This window comes from Pleurodeles waltl, chromosome 5 (assembly GCF_031143425.1).
Source record: "Pleurodeles waltl isolate 20211129_DDA chromosome 5, aPleWal1.hap1.20221129, whole genome shotgun sequence".
Taxonomy (NCBI): domain Eukaryota; kingdom Metazoa; phylum Chordata; class Amphibia; order Caudata; family Salamandridae; genus Pleurodeles; species Pleurodeles waltl.
This window is the reverse complement of record NC_090444.1, coordinates 802122033-802138587: the sequence shown is the minus strand read 5'-3', so window position 1 is coordinate 802138587 and position 16555 is coordinate 802122033.

Here is a 16555-nt window from a genome sequence, read left to right as displayed (position 1 = left end):
CTGAGGGATGGCATGATGACCAGTTGTGGTTACAGAATTGAGCCCTCTATAATCCACATAGAGCCTCAGTTCAGGTGTGGTGTCCAGTAGGCCAGCTTTTGATATGAGAACCACAGGACTGGAGCAGGGGCTACTGGAGTTTTTTATCACCCCCAAATCCAGCATCTTAGCAAGCTCGCCCTTGATGCTATCCAACAACGTGTAAGACTTGTGCTTGACAGGGAGGTTGTCCCCTGTGTCCACAATATGGGTACACTGCTGGGTAATCCCAGGAATAAGGAAAAAAAATAGGAGAACTGTTCCAATACTTGGTGACAGTCCATCTGCTGTCAGGCGTCAGAGTGGGGAAAAGGATCATTCCTTCCACAGACCCATACTTCTCCTTCAAGGCTAAGAGGTCAGGCAGAGGTTCACTCTCCTCCTCATCAGCTCCATCAGTCACCAGCAGTATGGTGACCTCAGACCTCTCAAAGTGTGGTTTGAGGTGATTGATATGAAGCACCTGGTACAGTTACTTTGGGATCTTAAAGTGCACCACATAGGTAGCCTTACCCTTCTTCTCAACCACCTTGTAGGGCCCTGTTCAGCAGTTCTGGAGGGCCCAGGTTCCACAGGTTCCATCACCTACACTTTATGCGCATGCTGGAATTCCAGTGTGGTAGAACTTTGGTCATACCACTTCTTCATTACAGCCTGACTGGCGTCTAAGTTGTCAGAAGCTGACTTCCACACTTTAGCCATTTGGCTACAGAAGGCTGACATGTAGCTTTCTACATCCTAGGGGACTTTCTTGCGAACTTTCTCCCAACTCTATTTCAGCAAACCAAAAGGTCCTCTGACAGAGTGACCGTACAGAAGCTCGAAATGGCTGAAGCCCACTCCCTTCTGTGGTACTGTCGTAGTTGGACTCTTGCTCTAGGCAAGACTGCTGGTTTAAGGATGAAGGTACTTATGTTTGTTTGTGACTATGGCTATCCTACAACAAGTCGCAACTGTAATCCCAACCCTCCTGGCTCACTAGCAGCACCTCACCAAAAATCCAAACAGTTAAAGGTGATTTGTGGCAGCCTTTACGCATGGATTCAAGAGTATGACATCTAAGGGAGTGTCATGGTTAAACGGAGATCACCCCTTTCTCACAGATACATCATGTCTCAACCAAACACAGGCAATAATGAAGATGCAGTAATGTTTCAATAGTTTTTATTTAATACAGTCTGCAATCTGAGGTAAATCGCATGGGCTGCAATGATTAGGATAATGAAAAATGCAAGAGACAGAATTGTAAAAGCAAGCGTCATGATTATAAAGACCCCCATCATCTTGCAGTAACATAGAAAGACATAGAGTATGTAATATGTCCTATTACCCTATTCTGATAGGCCTAACCTTCTACCTTAAGGAAAGCTGGGTATGTTAAACCTAATCTTCCAATGCCATGTCCCTGAGATCAGCCCCCAACCCTTGTTACCTTGGAACGAGGTCTCTAGCTCAGACTCCGTAGGAACACAAAGTCCGGGTCAGCATCAAGGCGAAGTGTAGCATCGATAGCAGCGATGGTATCTGTTCGGAATCTCTCTGATTATCTGTTTAAAGTGAGGTGTATTTATACAGATCTACTTGGACCCCTGACGTAGGTTGTTCCCAAACAATAGATAACACAGCATGCTTGGGACGGTAATTAATATAAACAATTCCCTCAGAAGAGTGAAAGTACCTAATGTGAACACCTACAGTTTGTTTGCCTTTGTCGCTTGATTTGATGCCTTAGCGCGGTGGCACTGATAACATAAACTTAAACAAATGGCCTAATTATAAACACGGCAGCCATCTTAGAAGCATTAATTAAATAAATGAGCTAAGACAGAGCAAGCTAAGTAGGTTAAAAGTCACTAGGTGACGGGGCCATGAGTCTACAAACCAAAGGCTGAGCTGAATCATGTTATCCCATTAAAACAAACTAGGAATCACTACACCCTCCCCATTGCCGTAGCAAGTATAACACCACAACTGGACGCCACCGAATGTGAATGAATTCAAAAGCTAAAAAAAACGCTCTGGACTAAAAGCTAAAAATAAGTTTAAAAACATAATTAAAACTAATAGCTTTAAAAACATACGTAGAGACCTAATGTCGACCATGACAAGGACAACAGGCCAAAGGTAAAGACATCAACTAGGAAGTCATCAAAAAATGAGGCCAAATCGTCAGATCGATCACATGGGTGGATGGATTCATGGAGCAAAAGTGCGCAGTAGTCTCTAGCGCAGGCCACCTGCATTAGTGCCATGTTTCGTATAGTGAAGAGACAACTCATTCAACACAGAGTGTTCGTATGTGGCCTCGCGGATCAGCCTTAGTCTGAGGGACCACGACCATGTATGAACCCTCATCGGGGACATCAGCAGTTCTTGGTCCATAGGAGGCACTGGCGTGACGGCAAGAACACACAGTTGGCAAATGTTCAAAGAAGCACCATACGCAGCGAAAGACAGGCTGCATGCACCAGAGGAGTGGTCGGAACGACAATGACCGATCCCACTCTAGTTCCTCTAGCAAGGAACCATCGAAGATCTGAACCATGCGTTCACGGCACAGTTGTGCTGGTGGTAGCTGCTCCATTACTCCATGTAGCTGTGAAGAAACAACCACTGCAAATCAGAAGAAACAGCAGTAGTATTCTGCCAACCAATGGCAAAATTATAGGAAAGCCACCAAACACACTTGAAAAGAGTGAATGGATGGCCGATGGGATGACTCCAAAGATAGTCTGAAAGATTGACACAAATCCAGACCCGAAAGCCTTAAAAAAATGGACAATTCCAGTAGTGCTTGAGGCGCTGAAAATTATGGATACCAGCTCACCAAAGTGCTTGGGGAAGTTGGTATTTAATAGGGATTGTATCTTGGCTGATGATCTCGCAATCTGGACAGCATACGTCTCTCTAGCTGATGTCAACGTGACCTGTTTTTGAAACAGTAGCGCATTTAGGGGGTGTTAGGAAAGTACCATCTTGCCTGGCATGTTACCCCCATATTTCACTGTATATATGTTGATTTAGTTGTATGTGTCACTGGGACCCTGCCAGCCAGGGCCCCAGAACTCAAAAGTGTGCCCTGTATGTGTTCCCTGTGTGATGACTAACTGTCTCACTGAGGCTCTGCTAACCAGAACCTCAGTGGTTATGCTCTCTCATTTCTTTCCAAATTGTCACTAACAGGCTAGTGACCAATTTCACCAATTTACATTGGCATACCGGAACACCCTTATAATTCCCTAGTATATGGTACTGAGGTACCCAGGGTATTGGGGTTCCAGGAGATCCCTATGGGCTGCAGCATTTCTTTTGCCATCCATAGGGAGCTCTGACAATTCTTACACAGGCCTGCCACTGCAGCCCGAGTGAAATAACGCTCACGTTATTTCACAGCCATTTACCACTGCATTTAAGTAACTTATACTTATAAGTCACCTATATGTCTAACCTTTACCTGGTAAAGGTTGGGTGCTAAGTTACTTAGTGTGTGGGCACCCTGGCACTAGCCAAGGTGCCCCCACATTGTTCAGGGCAAATTCCCCGGACTTTGTGAGTGCGGGTCACCATTACACGTGTGCACTATACATATGTCACGACATATGTATAGCGTCACAATGGTAACTCCGAACATGGCCATGTAACATGTCTAAGATCATGGAATTGTCACCCCAATGCCATTCTGGCATTGGGGAGACAATTCCATGATTCCCCGAGTCTCTAGCACAGACCCGGGTACTGCCAAACTACCTTTCCCGGGGTTTCACTGCAGCTGCTGTCAACCCCTCAGACAGGTTTCTGCCCTCCTGGGGTCCAGCAAGGCTTGGCCCAGGAAGGCATAACAAAGGACTTCCTCAGAGAGAGGGTGTTACACCCTCTCCCTTTGGAAAAAGGTGTCAGGGCTGGGGAGGAGTAGCCTCCCCCAGCCTCTGGAAATGCTTTGATGGGCACAGATGGTGCCCATCTCTGCATAAGCCAGTCTACACCGGTTCAGGGATCCTCCAGCCCTGCTCTGGCACGAAACTGGACAAAGGAAAGGGGAGTGACCACTCCCCTGACCTGCACCTCCCGTGGGGCACCTCCCGTGGGAGGTGCCCAGAGCTCCTCCAGTGTGCCCCAGACCTCTGCCATCTTGGAAACAGAGGTGCTGCTGGCACACTGGACTGCTCTGAGTGGCCAGGGCCAGCAGGTGACGTCAGACACTCCTTCTGATAGGCTCTTACCTGTGTTGCTAGCCTATCCTCCTTCCTAAGTAGCCAAACCTCCTTTTCTGGCTATTTAGGGTCTCTGCTTTGGGGAATTCTTTAGATAACGAATGCAAGAGCTCATCAGAGTCCCTCTGCATCTCTCTCTTCACCTTCTGCCAAGGAATCGACCGCTGACTGCTCTGGAAGCCTGCAAAACTGCAACAAAGTAGCAAAGACGACTACTGCGACCTTGTAACGCTGATCCGGCCGCCTTCTCGACTGTTTTCCTGGTGGTGCATGCTGTGGGGGTAGTCTTCCTCCTCTCTGCACTAGAAGCTCTGAAGAAATCTTCCGTGGGTCGACGGAATCTTCCCCCTGCAACCGCAGGCACCAAAAGACTGCATCACCGGTCCTCTGCGTCCCCTCTCAGCATGACGAGCGTGGTACCTGGAACTCAGCAACTCTGTCCAAGTGACTCCCACAGTCCAGTGACTCTTCAGTCCAAGTTTGGTGGAGGTAAGTCCTTGCCTCCCCACGCTAGACGGCATTGCTGGGTACCGCGTGATTTGCAGCTGCTCCGGCTCCTGTGCACTCTTCCAGGATTTCCTTTGTGCACAGCCAAGCCTGGGTCCCCGACACTCTAACCTGCAGTGCACGACCTCCTGAGTGGTCTTCCGGCGTCGTGGGACCTTCTTTCGTGATTTCGAGTGAGCTCCGGTTCACTCTTCTTCATAGTGCCTGTTACGGCACTTCTGCAGGTGCTGCTTGCTTCTGAGTGGGCTCTTTATCTTGCTGGGCGCCCCCTCTGTCTCCTCACGCAATTGGCGACATCCTGGTCCCTCCTGGACCACAGCAGCATCCAAAAACCTTAACCGCAACCCTTGCAGCTAGCAAGGCTTGTTTGCAGTCTTTCTGCGTGGGAACACCTCTGCAAGCTTCTTTACGATGTGGGACATCCATCCTCCAAAGGGGAAGTTCCTAGTCCTCTTCGTTTTTGCAGAATCTACAGCTTCTACCACCCAGTGGCAGCTTCTTTGCACCCACAGCTGGCATTTCCTGGGCATCTGCCCACTCCCGACTTGATCGTGACTTTTGGACTTGGTCCCCTTGTTCCACAGGTACTTTCGTCTGGAAGTCCATCGTTGTTGCATTGCTGGTGTTGGTCTTCCTTGCAGAATTCCCCTATCACGACGACTTCTGTGCTCTCTGGGGAACTTAGGTGCACTTTGCACCCACTTTTCAGGGTCTTGGGGTGGGCTATTTTTCTAACCCTCACTGTTTTCTTACAGTCCCAGCGACCCTCTACAAGCTCACATAGGTTTGGGGTCCATTTGTGATTCGCATTCCACTTTTGGAGTATATGGTTTGTGTTGCCCCTATACCTATGTGCTCTCATTGCAATCTATTGTGACTGTACATTGCTTGCATTGCTTTCTATTGCTATTACTGCATATTTTTGGTATTGTGTACATATATCTTGTGTATATTTGCTATTCTAATACCGAGGGTACTCACTGAGATACTTTTGGCATATTGTCATAAAAATAAAGTACCTTTATTTTTAGTAGATCTGTGTATTGTGTTTTCTTATGATATTGTGCATATGACACCAGTGGTATAGTAGGAGCTTTACACGTCTCCTAGTTCAGCCTAAGCTGCTCTGCTAAGCTACCCAAAGCTGCTAGACACCTCTTCTACACTAATAAGGGATACCTAGACCTGGTGCAGAGTGTGAGTACCCCTTGGTACTCACTACAAACCAGGCCAGCCTCCTACAGGGGGTCATTACAACATTGGCGGTAAAAGCCGCTTACCGCCGTGCAGAAGACCGCCAATACACCGCCGCGGCCGCGGAATTCCGCCACAGCTATTATGAGCCACATCTCAGAATCCGCCGAAACTCAGACAGCCACACAAGTCCGCCACACCAAAGGTCAGTGATAAACTGGCGAAAACAAATCCTCCACAGTCACGCCAACAGAAACATGCCCATGCTATCATGACCCACGAATCCACACGGCGGTCTTTCAACCGCGGTATTCCATTGGCGGTACACACCACCGCGCTCAAAATACACACACATCTACAAAACACCGCCACAGTGGACAATTCCAAATACACACACCTGATATACATACAAACACCACTCCCACACACCAAACTCAATATAAAGCACACACCCACATCACCCACAAACCCCTACGACCAAAAATTAGAGACGAAGGCGACAGAGATAGCACAGCAATAGGCAACCCCAACACACAGAGGCACACAACACCATCACCCACACAACATCCACGCACAAAATACCACACACCACTACACATCACCACACTCATCACCATATACACCCCACACACATCACCTACACCACCCCATGGCACGCCAAAGACACCCCAGGTTTTCAGAGGAGGAGCTTAGGGTTACCCTGGAGGAAATCGTATGGGTAGAGTCACAGATATTTGGATCACAGGTGCAGCACACCTCTATAGCTAGGAAGATGGAGCTATGGAGGAGAATCGTCGACAGGGTCAACGCAGTGGGACAGCACCCAAGAAATCGGGAGGACATCAGGAAGAGGTGGAACGACCTACGGGGGAAGGTGCGTTCAGTGGTTTCCAGGCACAAACATCGCGATTCAGCGGACTGGCGGCGGACCCCCACCTCCTCCCCCACAACTAACAACATGGGAGGAACAGGTCTTGACCATTATGCATCCAGAGGGCCCCGGAGGAGTCGGTGGAGGAATGGACACTGGTAAGTCTAATCCTAACTATCATATCCCCCACCCTACCTGCATGCTATCACACACCCCTACCCTCACCCCCTCCCCTATCACTCCAACTCCTCACTAATGTACTAATAACACAAACCACCCATCCCAACACCAAGCCCTGCATTACACAACAAAACATCAACACCCATCACTAAAGCATGCCCACTGCACATACCCATAACACCCCCCAACCATCATCACACAAGCCCCCACACAGGAATGCTAGCACTGGGGTACACGCTCACCCACCTATTGCACACCATGACACACACACATGCAATAATCATGCTTTTACACCCCCGCAGGAACACTACCTAACGTCACCAGACAGGAGGGTCCAGACATCTCCACCCCACCCACAGAAGATGCCCACAGTGATGACAGCAGCTCTGGCCAACTGGATCCAGATGACCAGCCCTGACCATCCTGGGCCTCGGGACAGTCGGTTCCCCTCGCACAGGCACAGCCCACCACAGAACTTCCACCCTCTGGTAACACCAGCACAGCACCCACCCAGCGGGCCCATACCTCCGTACCCAGGACACGTCAATCAGCTGTGTGTCCACCACTACAGGGAACCCAGGATAACCCACCACCCCAACAACAACAGGGACCTGGCGGCAGTGGCAGTGGGCACACGGTCCAGGGGACGGAGGCACAGGAACACAGGGGAACTGGGAGGGCTGCTGTGCGACAGGGTGCGGACAGGCCCAGGGAACCCACTCTCCACGAGGCACTCTCCTCCATCATGGGAGCCTACCACCACTCCCAGGAGACGATGGCTATGGTCCTGGCCAAGTTTCAGGATACCCAGCGCCTGCAGGACGAACAGTATTTGGGGTTCAGGGAGGAGCTCAGAACCATCAGCTCCGCCCTGGGCACCATCGTAGGGGTGCTGAAGGACATACAGAAGACCATGAGGGACACCGTGGCACTCCAAGGGGACCCTGACACTAGCCTGGATGATGAACTGCCCACCACCTCCGCCAGTGCTAGTGGACAGGACGCCACGCCACAGGAACACCACACCAGCACCCCACCCCCTGCAGACGGAGAACCACCCCGCAAGCGGTCCCTGAGATCCAGGAACAGGACAGAGCAAGATGGCAAGACCACCACCAGGAAATGAGACCACCCTGATTGTCATCCCATTGTCCCACTTTGTTACCCTGTCCAGATTGGAACTGCCCCAGCTCCACTTCCTATGCCCATATGGGCAGTGCACCTGTGAGACTAATAGACTGGGCTCTGCCATGGACATTCCTCCACCATCACCCATCACCATTTTGCCACCCCCTCCAATAATTAGCACTTCAATAAACACCCTTGAACCACAAAACAATCTGGAGTCAGTCTGTGATTTTGTAAATGTGTATTATCTATGACAATGACAAAATCTGTTTGAAAATGTAATGTCAACATACCTATGTAACACATCACAAGCCCATGAAGGATGCAAGCAGATGACACACGTTGGTAACCACACCTGTGAAATCGTAATGGAAATGTACCACTCAGTTAGCAAATACTGCTTCAAATTGACAGACAGGATAGAAGTAGAAGTGTGAAAGTAAATATAATAGTAAAAAAATTGTTCTCACCTGTGTGTCACTGGAAATATTGCTGTATGACAGAGTCCCTGTTATCAATGTCTTCTTCCTCTGCTTCCTCCTCATCACTGTCCACAGGCTCCACAGCTGCCACAACACCGTCGTCTGGACCATCCTCCTGCAGAAAAGGCACCTGGTGTCGCAAAGCAAGATTGTGCAGCATACAGCAGGCGATGATGATCTAGCACACCTTCCTTGGTGAGTAGAATAGGGAACCACCTTTCATAAGGAGGCACCTGAACCTGGCCTTCAGGAGGCTGAAGGTGCGTTCGATCACCCTCCTAGTCTGCCCATGGGCCTCATTGTAGCGTTCCTCTGCCCTGGTCCTGGGATTCCTCACTGGGGTCAATAGCCATGACAGGTTGGGGTAACCAGAGTCCCCTAATAGCCACACCCGGTGCCTCTGGAGTTGACCCATCACATAAGGGATGCTGCTATTCCACAGGATGTAGGCATCATGCACTGAGCCAGGGAACATAGCATTTGCCTGGGAGATGTACTGGTCTGCCAAACATACCATCTGTACATTCATGGAATGATAACTCTTCTGGTTCCTGTACACCAGTTCACTCTTGTGGGGGGGGGGCAAAGCCACATGGGTACCATCAATGGCACCTATGATGGTAGGGATATGTCTGAGGGCATAGAAGTCACCTTTCACTGTAGCCAAATCCTCCACCTGAGGGAAAACGATGTAGCTCCTCACGTGTTTCAGCAGGGCAGACAACACTCTGGACAATAAGTTAAAAAAACATAGGCTGGGACATCCCTGAAGGCATGGCCACTGTTGTCTGAAATTACCCACTTGCTAGGAAATGGAGTACTGACAGCACCTGCACTTGAGGGGGGATCCCTGTGGGATGGCGGATTGGCGACATCAGATCTGGCTCCAACTGGGTACACAGTTCCTGGATTGTGGCACGGTCAAACCTGTAGGTGTTGATTAAATGTCGCTCCTCCATTGTCAACAGGTCCACCAGCGGTCGGTACACTGGAGGATTCCGCCATCTCCTCACATGTCCCAGCTGACGGTGCCTAGGAAGGACAACAGCGACCACAGAGTCAACCAATTCTGAGGTATGTACCCACAGCTACACAGAACACGACACAAAATACAAAAATCTTCCTGTATGTGTGTTGAGTCCAGACCTAGGTATGTGTGACACATTTGTAAATGAAGCCATGTGGGCCCCTGAAATGGCGGCTGCCTGACCTCTAAAGTGGGACAATTAGATGTGAGGTAACTGCGCTTGCGTTGTACTCCGTCGTGGTAGGCGGTCGAAGACTGCAGCGCAATGCTGCATTGGTTAACATTGGACCCTATGGGTCCCAGGAGCCAATGACGAAGTGCGCCGGCGGTGATGATAGGCACCGCCGCGGACGTCACCGCCGTGGACGTGACCACCATTTTCTATCTATTCAATCACTCGATACCTGATCTTCGACAGGAGAGGACCTACACTGCAAGTGCTGCTGTGACCTCGGTCTGGAAGAGACAATGGCACGTGCGTCTGGGGAAAGGGCCCCTGCCTTCACTGCACAGGAGTTGGAGAAGCTCGTGGACGGGGTCCTCCCCCAGTACACGCTACTCTATGGTCCTCCAGACCAACAGGTGAGTACATAGGGTGCAAGTTGTATGGGCTATGCCTGGGTGGAGAGGGCTGGATGTAAGTTGGAAGGGGGCAGAGTTATGCGAGCATGAAGGACTGTGAATGCATGTGCCACATGGCAAGGGTAGGGTTGTGGGCCACTCACTTTGATGGTGCAGTTGGTAATGACTTCTCTTCTTCCCCTGTACATGTCATGTAGGTCAGAGCCCACCAGAAGAAGGATATTTGGCGTGCCATCGCAAAGGACGTCCGGACCCTGGGGGTCTGCCAGAGACGGAGCACCCACTGCCGTAAAAGATGGGAGGACATTCGCCGCTGGAGTAAGAAGACGGCAGAGGCTCAGCTGGGGATGGCCTCCCAACGTGGGAGGGGTGCCCGTCACACCATGACCCCCCTGATGTTCCGGATCCTGGCGATGGCCTACCCTGAGTTGGATGGGTGCATGAGGGCATCACAACATACACAAGGGGGTGAGTACACTCACATTCTCATGACTTTGAGCGCTGTGGAGGGGTCTGGGTGGGGGAGGAGGGCTGTGGGTTTCCCTAGGCCAGGGCGAGTTCCGTAGGCTACGCCCCTCCGTAATGCAGGCAATGTGCCACTCCACCCCACCTCTGTAGAGTGCCAAACACAGGTATACATGCCGCTGTGTCATCTATGTGGGCAGATGACACTCATAGGCAAGTAGGCCATATCCCAGGAACTGCATCTGTAGAGGCCAAGAGCACGGCGTAGTGCAGGGGGCAGCTGTGTCTGTATTGTCCACCAACGGTAGCGGTAAGCCATGCACTCAACCTGTCTTTCTTCTGTTTCCCCACCCCTTTTTGTGCTCTCCCTGTTCTTTTGTGCATCAGCATCATCAGGCGGAGGTACAGGGGCACTGGAGCACGAGGGGGCTGCGTCCCACATGGCCATGGAGGGCCACACCACGGACTCCGAATACACCAGTGGGACGGAGGGCGAGGAGAGCTTCACGGCGGTCAGCGGATCAGCAAACAGCGACACTGACTCGTCCTCCTATGGGAGCTCCCTCGTGGTGGCGGCTCCATATGTGCCCCCCACTTTTACAGGTACAGCCGCCACTCCCCCTACCAGCACCGGCCTCCCACTAGCCCCTCAGCCTTTGCCCGTGCCCGCTCATCCAGGAGGGTGGGCATCACCTTCGCCCCAGGCACCTCAGCCCCTGCCCCTGCCACCCCTGCTGCCCTCAGTGACGAGGCCATTGACCTCCTCAGGTCACTCACTGTTGGGCAGTCTACCATTGTGAATGCCATCCAGGGTGTAGAGATGGAGTTGCAACACACCAATGCATTCCTGGAGGGCATTCATTCTGGTCAGGCTGCCCATCATCGAACCCTGCAATCTCTGGCCTCAGCACTGATGGCAGCCATTGTCCCTGTGTCTACCCTCCTCCCTCCAACTTCCTCCACCCAGACCCAATCCCCTGTACCTCAACCTATCCCAGGCACACCATCACACCAGCCTGCACACACGTCAACACACAAGGGCAGCTCAGGCAAACATAGGCACCACACATCCCACAGGCACTCACACAAGCATCACCCACATACAGACACAGCAACATCCACTGCCTCCACTGTGTCCCCTCCTCGTCGTCTCCCTCCTCCCCCCCAGTGTCGTCTACACTCTCACCTGCATGCACTACCACAACAGCCACTAGGACTCGCACCAGAACACCCAGCACCACACCCCACTCACCTGCACTCACCACCCCCACCACCATTTACACATCCCCTGTGTCCTCTCCCAGTGTGTCTGTGACGCCCCCTCCCAAAGTACACAAACGCGGGCACACACACACCCAACATCCATCCACCTCACGACAGCCTGCAGAACATGCACCTGCACCCAAATCACCAAAAGTTACACCTCCTACAACCACCTCCTCTTCCTCCACTCCCAGACCCCCTCCAGCTACCCGTCCAGTGTTCGTCAGAAACTTTTCCTGAGCAACCTTGACCTCTGTCCCATCACCCCCCCTCCAATTCATAGGTCCCGTAGTAGCACCTCAGCCAAAAAGATTCCGATACCAGTGGTGCCTGTTCGCGGTATGTGGAGTGCACCGGGCACCAGGCCAGCCAGTGTGACAGGGAGCCAAAGCACTGCCAGTCCACCCCCTGTGAAGCACCAGAAGTTGGACAGTGCCCGACGGGAGAGGGGGAAGACACTTGCCGGCAAAGCCGCCCACAAGGGTCCCGGGGGGAGTGTCGAGTCAGCTGTGACTCCTCCCAAGGTGGTGAAGGGGCAGAAGAAGTCTACAAAGTCTGGGAAGAGCAGCACAGCGGAGAAGGCCGCCATCCTCCCCGCTGCCCAAGACGCCACCCCGAGCCCCATTGTCACTGGTCAGGAGACCACCGCCAGAGTCAGTGCCCAGGAGGGCAGCAATATCGTCACTGGTCAGGAGACCACCGCCGGAGTCAGTGCCCAGGAGGGCAGCACTATCGTCACTGGTCAGGAGACCACCGCCAGAGTCAGTGCCCAGGAGGGCAGCACTATCGTCACTGGTCAGGAGACCACCGCCGGAGTGAGTGCCCAGGAGGGCCCCGGCAGCCACAGCCCCACTGGGCAATGAGGGACCGCCATGGCACACACCGCTGCACAGGTCAGAGACAGCAAAGTCAAGCACCGCTGAACAGGGCAAGCACAGCTGAACAGGGCAAAGACCGCCATGGCAAGCACCGCTGAACAGGTCAGAGACAGCAAAGTCAAGCACCGCTGAACATGGCAAGCACCGCTGAACAGGGCAAGCACCTCCAACTCAAGCACCGCTAGCCCATGAGCGGCAGGGGCAGTGACGCAACAGGGACCGTCACGGGGTGAGTGATGCACACTGGGCACCAGTCCCCCTCTAGGACCAGTGAAGACATGCATCCACTCCATCTATCCTGCACAGGATGAAGCACTCTGGGCACCAGGCCCCCTCCAGAACCAGTGGAGACATGCATCCACTCCATCTATCCTGCACAGGATGAAGCACTCTGGGCACCAGTCCCCCTCCAGAACCAGTGGAGACATGAATCCACTCCATCTATCCTGCACAGAATGAAGCACTCTGGGCACCAGTCCCCCTCCAGAACCAGCGGAGACATGCATCCACTCCATCTATCCTGCACAGGATGAAGCACTCTGGGCACCAGTCCCCCTCCAGAACCAGTGGAGACTGTTATCCACTTGAGAGACTGTGGCTTTGCACTCCCCAGGATGGTACAGTGGGCAACCCACCCACTGGAGAGACATGAGAGACTGTGGCTTTGCACTCCCCAGGATGGTACAGTGGGCAACCCACCCACTGCAGAGACTTGAGAGACTGTGGCTTTGCACTCCCCAGGATGGTACAGTGGGCAACCCACCCACTGCAGAGACTTGAGAGACTGTGGCTTTGCACTCCCCAGGATGGTACAGTGGGCAACCCACCCACTGCAGAGACTTGAGAGACTGTGGCTTTGCACTCCCCAGGATTGAACAGTGGGCAAGCCACCCACTGCAGAGGCTTGAGAGACTGTGGCTTTGCACTCCCCAGGATGGTACAGTGGGCAACCCACCCACTGTAGAGACTTGATAGACTGTGGCTTTGCACTCCCCAGGATACATCAATGGGCATGGAGCCCCGTCGTGGATCTTGCGTGGTGCAGTCATCCGGCTGAGGTGCCCCCCTTCCCTTCCCTCTGAGGTGCCTGTTGTATTTCTATCTGATGCCCATGCAGTGTTCTCTCCGTTCCAGGACAGGTATCTAGTGTGGGCCTCGCCCATGCATTTTGGGCCCAGTGGTCCACGGACATTGAAATGTGCATACCTGTACTACTAATCGGGATGTATATATTTGGAATGTGTATATATTGATGTATATATGTGCTTACTGATTTTTGATACATTACAATGGTTGAACTCATTTCCTTTTGTCTTAGCATTCTTCCGGGGGGGTTGGGGGTTGTTACTGTGATGTTCGGAAATGCATTGGTGTGTGTGTGTTGTAGTGGGTGAGGGTTGGGTTGGGGTTGCGGGTGTTTCATGGGTGTGTCCATAATTTTTGCCTCCCCTATGTCGTAGGTGCAGTACTCACCGTTGTCTTCAGCGCCGCCGTTGCTGATGTTCGTAGAGGAGCAGGAAGACAAGCGCAAGGAGTATTTGGAGTTCCAGCTCCATGGTGCCCTCCTTCCTCGTGGAGTTTGTTCAGGTGAGCGTTTTCCCATTGAAATGTCTGTTTCCGCTGCGTTTTTATCCACGGTGAATCCACCCCGGAAAAGGTAGCGGATTGGCCTGTTGTAATACTGTGGGCGGTACTTTGTCTTCCGCCTGTCTGTTGGCGGTGACCGCCGCGCTGCTTGTCTGTACTGCCGTAGCGGTCGGAGTGTTAAAGTGGCTGTCTTTGTTGGTGGTTTCCGCCACGGTCATAATTCCCTTTTTTTTCTGCCGGCCTGTTTGCGGTATTACCGCCGCTTTAACACCGTCTGCCAGGGTTGTAATGGCCCCCTTAGTCTGCTCAGCTTGTCATAATTTACATTAATAGTATCAATGTGAGGCCACATTCCTGATACCTTTAGCTCTCATGTGGGGGGGGGGAATAAAACATGTCCACAACACGTAACAACCTTAGAGACCAAAATAGTGTAGGCAATTCCTGGACGCATACCGCAACAGCTTTGATCACTCAGCACCAAATAACTTCCATTAGAAAGTACATGAAATGTTGGCCAAATCAAAGAGACTGTAGTACCCTTCAGAAAACAGGCCAAGTTCGTGACCCCTGCATCGCAATGGCCGTGAAGGGACACCTGCTTGCAGATCATTGAATGACTAACAGTAGTCTCATATTCGCTTCCGCTAAGAAAGACCTCTGTTTCGCCGTTCAGACATTTATAATCATAGGGCAACTCCCACTCTTCCTTAATATAGCTATCACCCAGTCGCTCGTACCTGCCCGCGGCAAGATGTTTCAGGCATTTATAAAAAAGAAAAGTGCAAATGGGCAGATTAGTAATGCCATGTAAGAACCAGACCATTGAAGGACTCTCTGCAACCGTGAAAGGCAACTTTTCTAACTTCTCTATGTGCAGCATGGTGAAACTCGCTTCCCTTTTAGCCATTGTCTTTTGTTCACTGGATAAATTAAAATCAGTGAATAATTCACTACTGTTAATGTATCTCCATGTAATACAACCATTTTTCAATGTTTGTAACATCCAACCAAGCTGCATGATGGAACGCAGCTACTTTGTCCATGGTATAAATGGGACATGCCTGTCTGAATGATATCTATCGTAGACGACACTATGGACCTCATTTCAACTTCGCCGATCTTTGACAAAGACCGCTGAAGCTGCGGGCGCCAGTATACCGCCAGTGCTGGTGGTATATCTGGCTCCCTATTTTGACTTTTCTGCTAGGCCAATGGACGGTAACAGTGTTACCATCGGCTGGCCCAGTGGAAAAGTCGCATCAACATTGCAGCCGGCTCGTAATAGAGCCGGCGGCAATGTTGATGTGCAGCAGGTGCAGTAGCACCCGTCGCACATTCCACTGCATGAAATTCGGGCAGTGAAATGCACGATGGGGCTGTGCCTGGGGGCCCGTGCACTGCCCATGCCAAGCGCATGGGCAGTGCAGAGGCCCCCAGGGGCACCTCAAGTGCCGTGGCCAGGCTGGCGGTCGGGGACTCATAATCCCCAGGTGCTTGCAGGGTATAGTGGAGGGGCCGGCGGTATGGCTGTGGCTATTGCGTCATGGTCATAATAGCTGGCGGAACACCACCACTCTGTTGGCGTTGTTACTGCCACGTACCGCCGGCCGCCAGGGTCATAATGAGGCCCTATATTTGTTAGTGAATAAATTCTGTTGGACAGAGTGTTCATGCCGTTATCGACAACTGCTAAAGCCTTTTCTAAGTTTTCCTTACATATTTGCCTTAAACGCGCAGCAGCTTCTATCTGAGAAAGTTTCCATATATCATTGTACATAGCATAGATGAAAATTTTAGAGCGCTTTTTCCTAGGACCTAACAAAAAATCCTGCAAGTCTATATCTTCGGAAAGGTATTCTTTAACTGCGGCTAATGTGTTAGTCTGAACGCATTGTTGGCACAGTTTACCCCCACTGTATGTAGTAACTATCCCCATGTGTTGACCTGAGATAAAGCGAGGATCTGGCCGGCTAACCTTGAAACCCCTTGAGAAATTGAAAAAACGTGCCTGACATCCATTGGTGTCTATTGGCCAAATTAACCAACCGCTGGGACTGGAAAGTGAAGAATTATAGGTACCAGCCTGAATCTTTGCATCTAGCTCTTCCTCAGTAACATTCAGGAAGAATTGCCAATTA